The sequence below is a fragment of the Myxine glutinosa genome, chromosome 7 (assembly GCF_964187855.1).
Source record: "Myxine glutinosa chromosome 7, kmMyxGlut1.1, whole genome shotgun sequence".
In the NCBI taxonomy this organism is placed as follows: domain Eukaryota; kingdom Metazoa; phylum Chordata; class Myxini; order Myxiniformes; family Myxinidae; genus Myxine; species Myxine glutinosa.
In genome coordinates this window covers 99,214,945-99,234,068 of record NC_136267.1, presented here as the reverse complement: position 1 = coordinate 99,234,068, position 19,124 = coordinate 99,214,945, and the positions used below count along the sequence as shown (strand labels likewise).

General features: G+C 44.8%; 1 protein-coding gene across 1 annotated transcript in view; it reads right to left on the bottom strand.

Annotated features, from left to right (window-relative positions):
* Nucleotides 1-19,124, bottom strand: part of LOC137431468 (complement C3) — a 613,976-nt gene that overhangs the window by 369,249 nt on the left and 225,603 nt on the right. The window lies entirely within an intron of this gene.

Here is a 19,124-nt window from a genome sequence, read left to right as displayed (position 1 = left end):
AGATCCGAGGATCCTAAGCCAGCACCCTAACCGCTAAGCCAACACCAGGCTTTGCAATAATTATGAATAAATTATTTAATTAGCTCCCTTTGAAGGAACTTCGACCCAGGTGTAGGCCAGTCGGCCCATCAAAGTCCACACTATTATTACCAACGTATGTTGTTTGTCCATGCTCTATCCGTTTAAATTGTGAGCTACAGGCAAGGAAGCAGCACGTATCATTTTAAAAGTCTTTGGTATGACTCGGCTGGGATTTCAACTGCCAACCTGCCATAATCAGAACAAATTCTCCAACCCATTACACCACTGAGTCTGGTGATTGCCAAGGAAACAAAACTAGTGCGAGATATCAGGCCTGGAATGCCAAGGAAACAAAACTAGTGCGAGATATCAGGCCTGGAAAAAAGGATAATGAGAAGGGCACAAAGCCAGAGTATGCTGCGAGCGAGATGCCCATTATTAGCCAAAATTGCTTCTGACATACCAAAAGTATTTCTTTGACAAACCTTGACATACCACAAATACAAGTGTCCCAGTGGCGTTATGGTCTTATATATATATATATATATATATATATATATATATATATATATATATATATATATATATATATATATATATATATATATATATATATATTGTAACGGTTTTGAGAAGTGTAACGAATTTGAGAAGTGTAACGGTTTTTGAGAAGTGTAACAATTTTGGAGGAAGTGTAATGAATGTGAAAAGTATGGTTTTGTTGTGTGTAACACCCTCGTAATGTAAATAATGGTCGCAGCCGTCCTCCTAGTTAATTCCATGAAACTTACACACAGGCCACGATATATCTTTTTAAATAGTGTATTTCCTTATTCTATGTAGGCTAAATATGTGTTTCCCACTAGATTGACTTTGCATTGTATCAAACAAAATAAGCGTAGGCCCTTTCAATTTCCCCAAACATCTCCGCTCTCCAAAGTTCCTTTCAAAAGGGGTGCGAGTGGTGTTCAATCCCGCAAGCCGCCATTGCCCATGTGCTCATCTCGGAGAAGAGGGGGGTAGGAGCCGCCAACTCACAGGCGTGGCACGCCGTCATGAGCAAAGGAGGAATCGGACAGCCCTAACAGCCAACCAGCACCGCGGTTAGCGACCCGGTAGGCGTGCCCTCGCAGCCGGCGGCTTGATTCCGCCCCGAGTGATAAAAGCGACGGGAAGGGACTGCTTCACCAGATGGGAGATGAGCGAAGAGGTGACATACGAGAGGAGCTGTGAGCTGAGCTGTGAGCGGTGAGATGCGAGACGCTCCAAGCCAAAGAGGAGAGGTACTCGGAGAGCAAACCAGCTTTGGAGAGACGCACTGAGAGGAGGGAGACGGCTCCACCAGAAGGAGAGGAACAGGTGTGACCGAGCCAGCGCGTGACGTCTACAGCATCGGCAGCGGATACGCGACCTAGGATTTTCCCGCCAAAAACGCGAGGAATTGAGAGCTGCTACCTCCGACCCTGCCTCCCTCTCCAGCAACCCACCTCCGCCATCCCTGCCTGCAATTTCCCCCGTGTAAGTGTGAACGTCGTCTGTCCTAATCGTTGTCCTGGGGTTAAGTAAATTGAATAGTGTAAGTTAACAATTCACTGTGTGACTGCTTCTTCCATCCATTGCTTGTGTGTGTATAATAAATCTGTTCTTCCTCCGTACTCTGTCTTCTTCTTTTTTTTCCTTCTCTTTCGGTCGCTTTAGAGGTTTCCCGATTGAATATCTGTGGTGCGATCCGGCCAACGTTTGGGTTCTAATCGGGGAGTAACTGTTCGGTCACGGTTGGACCATCCGCTCGGCCCATCATAACATCTAAACCGCGTCTGTAACAATTGGTTGTCAGGAGTTGGGATTCGGACCTGGGACTAAATTTGTTAGGCCCAAATTTTGGAACACCAATTGTACTATTAGAGTAACAATTGGTGTCGAGGAGTGAGATCGGACCCGAAGCGCGCTTAACGCGCTCAAAATTACAAGCTGCCGAAATTTATTTTGTTTTATAAAACCCGAATTTTGAGATCGCGCCATGGACAATCAAGGCGATCGGATGTCGGTGGGAGAGATAGACAGGGTGGAATCGACCCAGGACCTCGGGGAAATGTATGTGGAGGAAAGGGAGGAGGAGAAAAATGGCAATGTGGTTGCGGAGGTTTCAGACGCACAAAATGGCGCTCTCGCGCACGTGGTTGAGGGGGCCACGGTCGCGGAACCAATGAGCATGGCCCAAATGCAGGCCCTCATGGAGCAATTTATGGTACAAATGCAGGCGTCCCTCAACCTGCAGAGTGAGCAAATGAGGGCTCAGAGTGAGCAAATGGGGGTAATGGGGAACCGGATGGATGCTCGGAGTGAGCAAATTGAAGCAACAATAAACGGAATGAGGGCCGATAGGGAGGAAAGGGAGCAGAGGGACAGAGACCGCAAGTTGGGTGAAGGGGTCCCAGGGGTGCACGACGAGGTAACGTGGGTCGAGAAGCACTGGTTGAACGAAGCGGAGAAAAGCACGGGTACAATGACCGGGGTAGAAATCGCGACCCGGGGTTTGGAAAAGCCGGCGACCGATGAGGTAGAGGGAATTTTATTAAAGCCAACGGTCGTCGAGGTGAACAAAGAAATTATGGGTATAGTTGAAATTGGAGAGACCGGGGACTTAAAGTTAAAAGAGCAACAATCGGAGGAAGGAATGGAAATTGCTCAAAGTCTAAATGCACATCCTGATGCTGTACTCGCTAATCCAAATGGAAGTTTGCAGGTTTTGGTGCAGGGAGGAAGAAGAACCCCGAAGGTGAGACGTGCTGTTGTGTATTGTGCTGGGAGATTTTGTAAGAGGATGTTTAGCGACAAAAGATTTGTCGCGCGCTTGGGATCGAGGAAGCATCCGGGCGTTGGTGAAGGGTCCCGTGTGAATGGAAATGGCACGCGTGTGGAAAAAAAGTGTGCGTCAAGGGGTGAGCGTGTTACGAAGCGCGAGTGTGATACCGAGTGCGAGCGAGAATGCACGTCGGGGTGTACGGAGTGTGACAGGAATAGTGAGTTGGTGATGGCGCAGGTGCGAGAGGGCACATCGGAGCGCGAGTGTGAAACCGAGTGCGAGCGAGAATGCACGTCGGGGTGTACGAAGTGTGACACGGAGAGTAAGGTGGTGGTGGAGCGTGTGCGAGGAAGCACACCTGAGTTGGTGGTAGCGCAGGTGTGGGAGAGCCCGTGTGAGCGCGTTAGTGGGTGGATGCCAGAGTGCACGCCCATGGTGAGTGTTACGGAGGACGTAACGGAGGACAGGTGTGGACCAAAGTGTGCGCAAGAGTGTGCGCGAGAGGTGTGGTGTGTAACAGGGAGAGCGTTGGTGGAATGTACGGACGGCGTTGGAACGCCGGGTTTTGTGGGGATGAAAGGGGTAGCGTATGCATGTGAGCATGCAGGTGAAGCATCGACGGTAACCGGGTTAGCGGTTAGGGCGACGGATAGCCGAGGTGAGCACTCGGGGCGCGGGGTGCTTTGTTGGGTGCGAGGCCCGGCGCGGATCGATGCTGCGTCGCTTCTCATCGATGCTGCGTCGCTTCTCTTCGAAGCGTCGTTGCCGATTCGGGCTTGGCCCCGCCCCGCACGGTCGAGTCTGGGCCTTGTCGGGCGAGGCGACCGGTCCGGTTCAAGGGCGAGTGGGAGGAAGCGGAACGGTGCCCCCTCGTGGGGACGGGGTTCCGACCGGGGGAGATTGAGCCATCGGGCCCGGGACCGCAAGGTGCCGCGCCGAGATGGTGCGTGGAACCTCGGCCCAACCAAACCACCTCCCTTGAACCGAAAGCCGGACGGATTCAACCTGCAGGCGACCAAACCATCCGAATTCATTGCTCGGCTTTACGAACTGAGTTTAATGATGTCACGACGCACCGAGGCTAGGATATAGTGGACTGTGATCATGGTGATAGTGATAGTGATAGTGATTTGATACGAAATTTATAATAGTGGGTAGAATTGGCAGTAAATGGCAAAATTTTTGATTGGCTGAAATTTGGTGTGCCAAATTGATAGTAGGACCTCCCCGATGTGGTGGGATGGAAAATCCACCATCCCTCACAACGAAGGGGGGGCAAAGGAGCACTAGCTTATGGGGTTTATGGCAGTGAAAACTAGCCCGGGAGGGTTAGGATATATCGTGTGTAGGGGTCTAGCGAAGATGACATTAGGTAACGTTAAGATTAGTTAGTGACTGATACCTGTAGTGGGGACGCAGGTAGATTAGTATGGATGATAATGACGTGGGAGCGCAATAGTTTAAAGGGGCGACTGGGAAGCGCAAGTTTCAGAGGGGAGTAGTTAGAGGAGATGATTGCGTGTGTGTGAGGATTGAACAGGTGTGATTGAACAGGTGTGATTGCACAGGTGTGCAACTGAACAGGTGTGTGGAGCAGTGTATGAGGGAGTAGTGGTGATTGCGTGTTGTGCTGACCAAATGGTCCAGGAAGAAAGGAGGGTGCAGGTGGCACCAGGTGTGAGGGCACAGGTGTGCAACAACAGGTATGGAGAATGGTAGTGTGGAATAAATGGAGTATTGGAATGGATGGTCGTGGAGTGAGTATGGTGGAAATTGTGGAGTGGAGTGGATGGTGCGAAGGTGTGAATGGGGGAAGAGTGGACCCCCCATCACGGATACCCGGGGCAGGTAGTGTAAGTGTTAGGTAGAGGGTACAGGTAAATTGTGGTTGGATATTGGCATCTGTGGTGCGGGTGAAAGAATGGTCTTTGGATGGGTGCATTAGTGTTGTGGAAATGGCTGGGCGTGTAGCCTGTTAGTGTGTGTAGTTGGTTGGGCGCTCCACCACTGTGAGGATGTCGGCCAGGTGAGGCCGCAGGTGGGCTCTGGGAGCCGGTAGTAGTTGTTGTGGATGGGGCCCGAGGATCCGGAGGACGGACCCGGGTAGCCCAGTGCCAGAGGGCACCGAGTGGGGTGACAGAGCCAGGAGGGGCTGTCCCCAGTTAGTTAGGTTAGGGTGAGGAGCTAGGTAAGCTCGGGTGGCAACTGCAGTGGTGGAGGTGTGCAGGTGGGTAGACCTGCTGGGAGAGCTACACGTCACAGCCCAGAAATTGTGCAAGGGCACCGGGAGATGAATCGGGGGAGTGAGACCCCAAATTGAGAAGCACCACAGTTTGGTCAATGGGAATTGGTTGTTAGAACCCATAGTGTAAGTGGCCAATGGATTGGCAGGGAAAGACCCCGGGTAGTGTAAAGTGTGTTAATGTCATTTAGAAAGTAGTTAGGATGAAGTCTCCTCGCACCATCTGCATCCACTCACCTGAGGTGACAGGTACTCCACACCATGCCATGGTTTGATTATTTTTTACTAGGACGTGCCCGTACGTGGGTGCCCGTTCCTTGCCAAAAAAAAAAAAAAAAAAAAATTTCCAAATTTAAATCAAGTTTACCTCCCTGTCTTTGCTAGCCATGACATTCGATGCCATTAACCATTGCCACTCCTACGCCACGGTGAGGCGACAGGGTAGGATTTGGGTAGGGTTCAGGGTATTTCAGGGTAGGGTATTTGATTATTTTTTATGATGCAAATGTTTGGATTGTGAGACGCATCATGACGTGGGTGTGACATTGTGCTTGATGTTCCATCTCTTCCTCCTTATGAGGATTGATGACGAATTGGGTGATGGCAAATTTTGGATAGAGGGATTGTGGTGACGAATTTGGTATAGAGGAAATATGGGGAGACGTGACAGTAGCGACGGATTGGTAATGTGTAGATTTTGTACATATGGGGTAAGGGCAAGGGTAGTGTAGGTGACAGGGGGGTGACGTACGGTAGGGACGAGTTTTTCTCACTTCGCTCTCCGTACGCACTTCACCCTGCATTGCCTTTATTGACGTGTACCCTTGTGACCTTACCCCTCGCTCAATTGTCTTCCCCCCTTTTGTCTCCCACTTGAGGACCTGTGCGCCATTGGGTGCCGAGGGGAGCGTGCGTGAGGTGGCCATTGTGCGCACGAGATTCCCAGAACCAGCATGCATTGCGTTGATGTACCGCTTTATGGACCGCTGTTCTGCGGCCAAGTACCACTTGATGGACCCCAGGTTCTGGGGCAGGGCACCTCTGTTGGAGACCGGCCATAGTGGCCAGGGAATCTTGCTTGCGGACCTCGGTAAGGTGGCACCTATGCCAAACAGGTGGACCACCCTTAGTTGGCCCCTGTTGCCCTAAATAAAAATGGACATGGTTTGTGCTTTTTATATTTCCAAGTAGGCCGCATGAAGCCAGAAGACGTCGGGAAGAACATCGGGCCAGCAGAGAAAGAGAAGACCACCACCAGTTGTTTTGTTGTGTTTATTATGAACCATGGTGACTGCGCACCGAGTGGTGCTTTTGGTGCTTGTGGTGCTTTTGGTGCTTTTGGGTGCTTTGGTGGTATTGGTACTGGTGCATCGATGCAATGCGTGCTGTCTCCTCCCTCCCAACAGGAATTTCTTTTTCTTGTTCCCTAAAAAAAAAAAAAAAAAAAAACACAGGTCCTGGGTTGCGTTGTAAATAAGAAATAACGTCATTGTAAATAATGCTCCCCACCGTAAATGTATAGTTTGAGAATAATTCCGTAATTCGGTTAGCTGTGGGCTTGAGTCTGTTAGACAGGGTGCAATGCAATAGGGGGACATACTTATTTGTGTTTTAAGATTGTCACACTCAGGGTCAGGTTAAAAGTAGAGGGAATTACACCTACGTGTCACATTAAGTTAAAGTTTTGTAGGCCCGAGCACGGGCCTGAAGAAAGGAGGGTGCAGTGTAACGGTTTTGAGAAGTGTAACGAATTTGAGAAGTGTAACAGTTTTTGAGAAGTGTAACAATTTTGGAGGAAGTGTAACGAATGTGAAAAGTATGGTTTTGTTGTGTGTAACACCCTCGTAATGTAAATAATGGTCGCAGCCGTCCTCCTAGTTAATTCCATGAAACTTACACACAGGCCACGATATATCTTTTTAAATAGTGTATTTCCTTATTCTATGTAGGCTAAATATGTGTTTCCCACTAGATTGACTTTGCATTGTATCAAACAAAATAAGCGTAGGCCCTTTCAATTTCCCCAAACATCTCCGCTCTCCAAAGTTCCTTTCAAAAGGGGTGCGAGTGGTGTTCAATCCCGCAAGCCGCCATTGCCTATGTGCTCATCTCGGAGAAGAGGGGGGTAGGAGCCGCCAACTCACAGGCGTGGCACGCCGTCATGAGCAAAGGAGGAATCGGACAGCCCTAACAGCCAACCAGCACCGCGGTTAGCGACCCGGTAGGCGTGCCCTCGCAGCCGGCGGCTTGATTCCGCCCCGAGTGATAAAAGCGACGGGAAGGGACTGCTTCACCAGATGGGAGATGAGCGAAGAGGTGACATACGAGAGGAGCTGTGAGCTGAGCTGTGAGCGGTGAGATGCGAGACGCTCCAAGCCAAAGAGGAGAGGTACTCGGAGAGGAAACCAGCTTTGGAGAGACGCACTGAGAGGAGGGAGACGGCTCCACCAGAAGGAGAGGAACAGGTGTGACCGAGCCAGCGCGTGACGTCTACAGCATCGGCAGCGGATACGCGACCGAGGATTTTCCCACCAAAAACGCGAGGAATTGAGAGCTGCTACCTCCGACCCTGCCTCCCTCTCCAGCAACCCACCTCCGCCATCCCTGCCTGCAATTTCCCCCGTGTAAGTGTGAACGTCGTCTGTCCTAATCGTTGTCCTGGGGTTAAGTAAATTGAATAGTGTAAGTTAACAATTCACTGTGTGACTGCTTCTTCCATCCATTGCTTGTGTGTGTATAATAAATCTGTTCTTCCTCCGTACTCTGTCTTCTTCTTTTTTTTCCTTCTCTTTCGGTCGCTTTAGAGGTTTCCCGATTGAATATCTGTGGTGCGATCCGGCCAACGTTTGGGTTCTAATCGGGGAGTAACTGTTCGGTCGCGGTTGGACCATCCGCTCGGCCCATCATAACATCTAAACCGCGTCTGTAACAATATATATATATATTGTTACGGACACGGTTTTTTTGGATGTTATTTTACCGAGCGGTGGTGTATTTAACCGCGTCCGAACAGTTACTCCCCGATTAGAACCCGATTCCAACCGAACGTTGATTAATCGCGCTACAGATATTCAATTGGGAAACCTCTAAAGCGACCGAAAGAGAAGAAGAGAGAAGAAAGACAGAGTTTGGAGGAAGAACAGATTTATTATACACACACAAGCAATATTTTAGAGCGACCAATATTATTTACAGCAATAGATGGAAAAGAGCAGTCACACAGTGCATTGTTAACTTATTCTATTTCATTTACTTAATCCCCAAGACAAACGAGTAGGACAGGACGTTCACACTCACACGGTGGATATTGCAGGCAGGTAATGGCTCGAGGTTGATTGCTTGAGAGGAAGGCAAGGTCGGAGGCAGCAGCTTTCAACCCCTCGCGGTTTTGGCGGGAAAACCTCCGTCGCGTATCCGCGGCCGTCACGCGCTGGCTCGGCACACCTGCTCCTCTTCCTGGGGTGGAGCCGTCTCCCTCCGTTCAGCGCGTCTCTCCAACGACAGGGGATATTGCAGGCAGGTAGGTAGGTAGGGCTTGCGGTGGATTGCGCTCCTCTTCCAGGTCATCCCCCAGCGTATCTCTCAAGGCCTCTCCTCGGTGCAGCCTCGTTGCTCCTCTCCAGCTCATCTCCAGTCATCCCCCAAAGCAGTCCCTTACAGTCGCTTTTATCACCTCCGGCGGAATTAAGCCGCCGGCTCCGAGGGCACGCCTACCGGGTCACTCACCGCGGTGTTGATTGGCTGTTAAGGCCGGTTCACTCCTGCCCTCTTCTGACGAGGTGGAGACACGCCTTTCTTCTCCAACCTTACCTCGTGGCCAATGGTGGTTGAAGAGAAAAACCGACCAACATGCGGAAGGCAAATGGAAGGGAGGTTTTGGGGAAATTGGAAGGGCCTACGCTTATTTTGTTTGATACAATGCAAAGTCAATCTAGTGGAAAACACATACTTAGCCTACATGGAATAAGGAAATACACTATTTAAAAGATATATCGTGACCTGCGTGTATGTTCTATGAAATTAATTAGGAGGACGGCTGCGACCATTATTTACATTACCAGGATGTTACCATACCAAAACCATACTCTTCACATCCGTTACCCTTCCTCCAAAATTGTTACACTCCTCAAAACCCGTTACACTTCTCAAAACCCGTTACACTTCTCAAAATCGTTACAATATATATATATATATATATATATATATATATATATATATATATATATATTGTTACAGATCGCGGCTAGATGTTATAGACCGAGCGGTTGGTGACCGCGACCTAACAAACTTACCCGATTCCACCCGAACGTTGACTAATCGCGCTACGCTAGATCAATTGAGGAAAGGACACACGGCTGGGATTAAAATGACACGACACCAGGGATACGGTTCTCAAGACCTCCGGAGGAGGTTATATTAGGGCGGAAGGTCAGATTACAACGACAAGAGGGATGGTATAGGAAGATAGGCACTTAAACACGGTCTTATAATAGCCCCGACAGACGACAGATAAACAGGACAAAAACTGACTCACACGGGGATTGATGGCAAGGAAAGCGGGTCTTCGACGGCTCAAGGTGCACCTTGGCTCAGGGGCAAAATCGACCCGGTCCAGTCCAAAGATGCGGGAGGTCTCACTCAGCGCTCGAAGGTGACTTTCTTTCTCCAAGCTGGGGGCGCATCTGACGTCACGTCCGGTGAGTCGCTTCGTATATCCGGCGGGGAGTGACACGCCCTCGGCTTGTTAGCTCCGCCCCAGATGGAATCGGCCCGTTGCTTCTTATTGGATGCGGGGGTTACCGGGCTCCGCCCTTGACGAGGGGCCGACAGGCAGCCCCTTCGTGGTAACCCCGTCGGCGCACATGGGTAATGGCGGCTAACCGAGCCGGAGTGAGGACGCACACTCCCCGCGCCGCGCCGCCCCCCTCTGCTGTTGTAGTTGTTGTTGTTGTTGTAGCTTCTTCATGGGGAAGAGATGCGGGGAGGTATGGGGAGGTCCTAAACTCACTACTGGTGCCATATAATCACATTCTGGTGCAACGAAGAGTCAGAATTAATGGAAACGAGTCCTTAACTGACATAGACTAAGAATAACTAGCAAGATGTCCGAAAGTTGTCTACGTGAGATGCGGTGGACCTGGGCACGACATTTAATGGGGGAAAAAGGGGAAGGTCGGTTCTACAGAGTGTTATTTACAGGCAATGGGACTAGGGAATGGGGGATTGGGGATAGTTGGGGAGTATTGGGGAAATAGGGGAATATTTACAAGCGGATATGGAGGCCAAATGCCATATCCGCAACAATATATATATATATATATATATATATATATATATATATATATATATATATATATATATATATATATATATATATATATATATATATATATATATATATATATATACAGGCTGAAGAGTTTTCTTCTGTGTGCCAACGGCAGTATAAAACCTCAGTGTGGATACAGTTAAGAGGGCATGCAAAACAACAGCATGTATGAAGTGAGGCATGGAATGAAGTGAGTACAGTATACGTGCAGATTTGTGAAGGGGAGAGGGAACCACTACTCTCTATCTTCACAACTTTCAAGTCTTATGTACGACTGAGCTTGGGTTGCTGTACTCCATTCCTGTTCAATGAACCAACTCTGAGGGACTCATGGATGCAACTCCTCTTGCCTGGATTTCTCTCTCTTGAATCCCAAAATGACTCAACTCTCTGAACTTTTGTACTCGAATTCTTCCAACTCTTCTCTGCCACAATTGTATGACCATGAGTCTCTCCAAACTCAACTCTCCCACAACTCCCAATGATAGCCAATGCATTTCCTTAATAAGTTAATAAGATATGTTCTCTGACAAGGAACTTCAACACAGGGGGTCGAAATTCGACCAAGTTTCATGACATTGCTTCCCACAAAACGAACAGACACGTATTTTTAACGCATTCCCCGAACAAAATTGCTTATATATGTCTCAAGACCTATTTTAAACTAGAACGGTACTCCGCAGAGAGATGGACAGTTTACGTTTTGTATCCCACTGATAGGTTGGATCTGGATTCGGACCTGAACCAAAATCTAATCAGCTTATTGTTGTCACCTAATCAACCCATCCACCAACTTTTGTCTTAATCCGTCCACAACTTTTTGAAAGATCCTGCTATATATTGCTTTGGGCCCCGTCTCTCAATGGCGAAGAATCACTTAAGAAATATTTCTTTATTCTCATATCCGGATCCACATCTTCACCAAAATCGAATCAATTTGTCCGTATCCCACACCCAACCTTTTCAACAAGTTTGGTCCGGATCTGTCCATAACTTTTTGAGCTATCGTGCTATATATCATTTTGGCCTTATTTCTGAATGGTGAAGAATCACTTAAAATTTTATTGGACCAGGATGCGGATTTTCACCAAAATTTAATCAATTCGACATTGTCACACCCCCTTGTCATCTGCTTTTACAAATCTTCCTTCCTCCCATTGGTTACAGCTTGTACAACCTTTGACATCCTACTCCTTCCACCCTCCTCCTTGCTTTCATTCCAGGTAGGGTGGTGGCATGATTTTGCTGTGAAGATGTGATCTTGGATCTATTTATCCTCAGCAAAATGCAGTGTCTTACAACACTTTGAAACTGTTCATTTTCTTTGGCAATGGTATTGCTTGGATGTGATACACACATACGGATATCTTCGACACTAATCACCTTCCTGACTCATGTAAAGACCCTTCTCTTTGGTAGAGTCAACCAGAGTTAAAAAATGATTTCACTTGGACGCAGTGTTGGCAATTTGAATGAAGCTTCAATGCACGCTGTCATCTCATTAGTCATTGAGAGTTCATTATTTGGTACAAGTCAGGTCGGGAAACTGGCACTGAACACAACCTGTCCATCTGGTTCTCCACACCCTCTAAAAAGCCTATATAGTATGGCATTGTTTTATGCTTCCCTTCCTGTTCATATGCTTTGTTTGCATGATGCTGTCAGCACATCATGAGTGGCAAGGGTGTGGGTAGTGCTTTGACAGATTTGTCCCATTGACACATGGTCCAGCAAAATAATTGATATCATAATAATTTGGACAAAAAGTAGAATATATTGGTTGTACACATGGCCTTGCCCAGTATTGGTGCTGTTTTCTCTCCTCCTATACAATTATGATTTGATACATTGGTTTCAGTGCAAAGAGTGACAACACAGCACGCAGAGAAAAACCCGAGCTTGGTGATGTGTATTTCCATGAAATGCAGTTTTGACAGAATTCTGCTGTTTCAACAATAAGCAGACTTATGACAAGCATAAGCATTTGGAAGGAATCAAGATCATAATATTATGGGTAAGAGGTATTATGGGAGTGATTAGGGTACCCCTTTGCGCCTGTAATGTGTGGGAGTGAATAAATGAGAAGAGGATGAGTATTTATCGGTCTTTGTTCTTCTGTGGTTGTGATTGGGCAAAGAATGACAAGCATCTTGCTAACAAAACTCTAATTTCACTTTGATATGCATCACCAAACTCGGTTTACGTATGTGTCTTGCATTGGAAACTTGAACTTTGTGCAGTGAAAGAAAGTATAGTTTTTTACCATGTAGGTGAAAAACACGGCAGGAATTGTTCTCTCTGAACCGTATGCCTTGAAATCGACTCTGAGATTTGTATTCAATCTTGTGGTCAATAAGTGTGGTGCAATATCAAGGAAGTAATTGCCTTTGCTTGAGTATGCCAAAACCCTCCACACTGCATTTGCCTCCATAGGTGCATCTGTGTATATCTGCAAGAAAAACAGAAACCAACCAAAGGTTTATAAAATGGTAGATAAATGACAATGATTATGGGTAAATTAATATTTTAAACCTCTGAGGTTCTTAACTTGTAAACTATACTCATAAATATAAGCTGAATAATTTTATGGATTGAAATTCCCATCAATAGTTTGGTTGGAAAATTTCCATTTGAAAACATTTTACTGCACATTGAGATCACCTTTAGTAGAATTCAACTGCCATTTAAATATAATCTTTGCATTGCATTAGCGTTTCACAAACACAGAATTTTGAAATAAAATTGCAGCATAAATTTGCATTGATAAAGCTGCATATGCTCATATTTTAACAAGTATTTTTACCTGCGACGTGCTACAAGAGCTTCACATTGCTGTTGTTGCTGTTTTTGGGGTTCTTGTTGGGGGGTCGATTTTTCAAATGTGCACCCATTGGTCGGACAGCTGCCGGACCACACTCATATCTGTTGTTTGACTCCACCCACCATAGCGCTGAGAAGAAATTATATGGCCACCATCTTGGTTCTCTGATGGGCCTAACACATTAGGCCTGTAGGCCACTGCTGATTATACACTGCCCGAGTTTGTTGCGTCATATTTCCAATGGCTTTGGTTGGGTCGAGTGTTATTCACAATAAGGGTCCTTGAAATCGAATCATATGTCGAATAATAATGAGGTTTATGGAAGCCCGTCAGAACGCACGATACATCAGAAGTCAGGGTAATCAAGCATTATGTTATGTTGTATAATCAAGCGCTATGTTATGTAATCAAACATTATGTTATGGTACATAATCAAGCGTTATGTTACACAAATTACTAAGAAAATAGTGTTACGTAATTATTGAACGGCCCCATATTGGGTTAAGCAATCCGTGACCATTTGACGAATCAGCTCGTTCTGATATAACTGTGGGGATGGTGACATGGATAAGAGGTTTCAAATTATTTTTTAGTAGCGCATTAAATGTGTTTCCCTATCACACTGTTCGTTTTTAGCTCACCTGGAACGAAGTTCAGGGGAGCTTATGCGATGGTGCATTGTCCGTAAGTCCGTCAGTCTGTAAACACTTGAAACTTCTTCTCTGAAACCGCTGATGGGATTGCGACAAAATTTGGCACAAATTATAATTGTTATGTTGTGACTAAAGTTTGTTCACGGCATTAAAAAATCGGGGTCTAAGGGGGTTTACCGGGGGTCAAAGTGGGTCCAGGATTGACGCCCCCAAAAGAGGAATTTGCTTTTTTCCTCTGAAACTACACAAACTATTTTGATGAAACTTTACCACAACCTTCATCACCTGTGATGTACCGAAGATTGTTCATGGCACTAAGAAAATCGAAGTCTGGAGTGGGGGGGGGGGGGGGGGGTTACGGAGGTTCAAAGTGGGTCCAGGATTGACGCCCCCAAAAGATGAATTTGCTTTTTTCCTCTGAAACTCAAAGTTTGTTCACAGGATTTTAAAAAAATCTGCCCCTTTGGGGGTTATGGGGGGGGTGTTGCCCCCCAAAATAGGTATTTGCCTTCTTCTCAGAAACTACAAATGCAATTCTGATGAAACTTGACCACAATCTTAATCACCCGTGTTGTACCAGAGTTTGTTCCTGGCATTTAAAAAATCGGGGTATAAGGTGGTGCACGGGGTGGGGGGAGGTGGGCTTCTCCCCAAAATAGGTATTTTTTTATATGGTTGTTTAAAGTCTTATGATTATGTTAGTATGATTCTACATGCTGCCGTCTTCTAGTTTAAGAGTGGTATAATGATAAATTTCCAACCTGCAGAATCAGGACAGCTAAAAATAAATTATACTATTGTAAAACATTGTGACAGCATAACAGTTCCAAACTACAAGTTATCCCAAAAATTGTGCTACTCTGTTTTTATCTTTTTGAAATATAACGTCTCAATAAGACCTTTAGAGCTCTTACACCTTTTATACCCCTTTAGACCATTTGAAACCGTTTATACTCATTGGAATTTTGAAGACCTTTTATACTCTTTAACCCTTTACCCCTTTCTACCCCTAAGAACCTCAAGAACCTTTACACTCCTAAGATCCTAAACCCTTGTAACCTTGAGATCCCAAAGACTCTTTTGAGCCTTTAGAACCTTAAGACCCCTAAGGCCTCTAAGACCGCCTTCTACTTTTGTTTATGACATATTTGATGGCCCTCTTCTACTCAGGTATTTGTATGACACTTCGTTGCCTAGTTCCTGTGCTGTTGTATCGAGGTCGATTTTTATATTATCCATTTTTGTTGGTTTACCTTGTACAAATGTGCACTTGGCACACTTTTCTGGGTCAAATTATATTCAAATGTCTTCAGATACTGTTTCACTAATTCCAGTTGTCCTACCAATTTTTTGTCGGTTGGTGCAAAGAGTTTTAGATCATTCATGTACAATAGATGCACTACCTGGATTTCATACATTTATTTACAGGGTGCCATTACACAGCCGTCATTCTAGCGTAAGAGAAAGAAAAAACTGGGTACAACATTGTTACGCAGGATGTATGGAACATCCGTGCATTCAAATTCCTAGAATTGGCACCACTGAGTCATGAGGCAATTGAGACACAACCTGATGTTTAAAAAGCATTTGGACCAAAAGATGCGTCGAAACGACTTGACAAAATGAAAGGTCTTGATGTTGACAGTATCCTGCCCTGAGAAGCAGAAATCAGACAAAAGATCCATCAATCGTGCTTTGTGGCCAGAATGTGGCACACCGCAGACAGTGACAACATCAATACGAAACTGCACTTTGGAAGGGAACTACAAAATGAAGCCTACATCTACGTCTGGTTTGATGGACTACAAATGGCAGGTATGTTCCTCCACACAATTTGCGCTCAGCTGATAGCAATTGATCACATATGTGGAAATTCTGCGTTTTATAAATAAATTACTTTTTCTTTCTCTTCATGTTCCGTTGTACCTTCAACGGTTCCAAATGAAGACGAAGACTGATGATGAGGATGACGTTCCGCACACGGTTTTCATGAATGACGACGACTATCACACGGATAATGATATGGACATGGAAGATTGAGATCTGGTTTCTTTGGATAATTCATTGAAGAAGACCATAAGCCCACTCCTTTTGCATCTTCAGATGTATTGGGCTGCCGAAGCAGTTTACTAGGCTATTGGGCATAATCCTGGATGGGTCATCATTCCTACGCAGTAATTCATTGAATGACATTAAGTCAATGAATAGTAATTAATTGAATGATAATACACAAAATGATTTTTCTTCATGCTTTCTTTTCATTTTTTTTTTTGCCGGGGGACTTTTCTCATTGGCTTTGCAGCGCGTGTCTGTCCATGGTCCAGCCGTGCCCTGCAGTCTGTCCTCGGTTTAGCAGCACACTGGTCTGTCTTCAGGTTTGCAGCACACTTTTCTTTTAGAAAAAGTGGCTTCACATCCGTTCAAATTTTCAACGAAATAAACATCAAATCTTGAAGAACAATCGTTTTCTATGTCCCCTCAGATTTTACTTCTGCAGGTAGTTGAGTGCTACAAGTGTGGTTTCTGACCTCTTCGAGCCTAACGGGCCTTCTTATCTGAAAGTGCCGGATCAGAAAGTTTCTTACGCTGCATTTTTGTTTCATATCATTAGAATGGAGCAGTTTTCAACAAAAAAAAATTCTCAGCGTGGCGCCATTTTCTGATTAAAACCCTTTTTTAACCCATTGAGGAATCCTTCTTGTGTGCAAATTACCAACATTAAAACTTATTATGCACCGCATCATTATTCACATGTTTCTTTCTGATGTATTCCAAGTGGAAATTTGCTCAGGCTTGGCTTTTTAATTAATTTTTTTTCGAGACCCTTTCAGATCCCTTCGAGTCTAAGGGCTCTTATTATGAAAAGTGCCAGGTCAGACATTTTCTTACGTTGCATTTTTGTTTCATACCATTAGAATAGAGCGGTTTTCAACCAAAAAAATTATCCAATGCAAATTTAAGATTGAAACCATTCGTGAAACCCCGATAAGGGTCTTTCTTTATATGCAAATGCCGGTGATTTTCTTTTCTTATGCATGTATTTTGTATTCAGTATCCAATGTAGATGTCATAAAATAAAATATTAATCAGCCTCAGGTGCAAATATTTCTGAAAAAGGGTTTTACGAGACTTTTTAAGGGTTTGCCACTTCCAAACGCCGGAAATGCGCAACTCAAGAAATGGATTTTGTTGGAATTCAACGTAATGTAACATGATTAAGAGCATCAAACCTTTTGAGCGTGGCTTTATGATTAAACTCTGACCAGCTCTCAATCCATCAGGTGTGTGTGTGTGTGTGTGTGTGTGTGTGTGTGTGTGTGTGTGTGTGTGTGTGTGTGTGTGTGTGTGTGTGTGTGTGTGTGTGTGTGTGTGTTGTTGGTTGTGACAGTGCCTTCATAAACTATTCACACTCCTTGATTTTTTCAGACTTTGTTGTGTTACAACCTGAAAGTAAAATGGATTAAATTGAGATTTTTTTGTCACTGATCGGCACATAATACCTTAAAATGTCAGTGGAATTTTTTTTTAGAATTTTTTACACATCAATTGAAAATGAAATACAGAAATATTGAATTTAAATAAGTATTTAACCCTCTGAGTAAACACTAAAAATATATTTAATAAAAATATAAACACTAAATCATATTTTCTCAAGTAAACACTAAAATGAGGTAGATGTACTCTATATTGATGATATATTATGAGCTCTCTCACCAGAGACAACAAAGTCTCTGGTGAGAGAGGAACCCACACCCAGCCAACTGGCATGGTGACAATTGAAATCACCACATATGAGGAAGAGAGAGTGAGGAAGAGAGCTCTCACTCCAGACACCCAAAGGCCTTGTGTGGGCCCCATCCTTTTCTTCCTGGAGTTGCCATGAGTACATTTTAATGCTGTTATATTGCAATTATAACGGCAAAATTTTCCTTGGGTAAACAGCTGTCTTTCAGTATTGCTCAGAGATTGCATCATCACCTTTGAGATGTCAAGTCGATTTGATTCTCAATCCTATTATAAAATGCCATCCCGGTGCTTCACAGACAGGGTGCTGCACCGATGATTTTGGCATCCTTGAGAAGGAAGTTAGGATGGATATCTTATTTAAAAGCAATCCCTGGCCAAACTTTCAGGTGCACTGCACCAATGACACACCCATGACTCTGAAATGATAAAACCAGTGAGAAAAATCTTGCGTATTCACTCTACCTCAGTGAGTTTGCATTCCTCTTGTGTACTCATGTAAAGACATGAAAAAGACGTTTAAAATATAATACAATTTTTTTTTAAATGGAGAAAAAAAACCACCTCTAATTTTGGTGTCTACTTCCAATTAGTGTCAGGAATCCCAGAGAAGCCAAATTCAAGTTGGCTTTCTCAGCTATCACATGTTATTTCCCGATGTTCTTTCCTTGATTTGCCAAATGAGGAAGAAGAAGCCTAGCGACAAACTTTTCTCCACTTTATTTATATATCACATATCTCATTACACATATTTCCTTGTCTCCTGTATTTCATCTCTCCTTCACTCAACTGATCCAACAAACAGACCGCGCAGGATTCTGATATTAAATATTCTGATATTAAATATTAAAGATATTAAATATCTGATATTCTGATATGACGATTAAAAAACAAAGATGGAGTTAAATTTCCGTGTCTTGTCCATGTAGTTACAAAATTGCCAGCATGAAAGACATGAATGCAACATATTTAATAAACATATCGTTCATCATATAATCACGTTAGAACATTTATAATGTCTACCTGATATTTACTGTTTGTAACACTATGCGCTACCTACAGTGCATTCAGAAAGTATTCAGACCCCTTCACTTTTTCACATTTTGTTATGTTGCAGTTTTATGCTGAAATCGTTTAAATTCATTTTTTCCCTCATCAATCTACACTCAATACCCCATAATGACAAAGAGAAAACAGGATTTTAGAAAGTTTTGCAAATTTATTAAAAAGAAAAAACTGAAATATCACATTTACATAAGTATTCATACCCTTTGCTATGACACTTGAAATTTAGCTCAGGAGCCGCCCATTTCTCTTGATCATCATTGAAATGTGGAGTTTTGCTGTGATAGTTGTCCTTCTGGAAGTTTCTCCCATCTCCACACAAGATCTCTGGAGCTCAGCCAGAGTGATCATCGGGTTCTTGGTCACCTCTCTTACCAAGGCCCTTCTCCCCCGATTGCTCAGTTTGGCCGGGCAGCCAGCTCTAGGAAGAGTCCTGGTTGTTT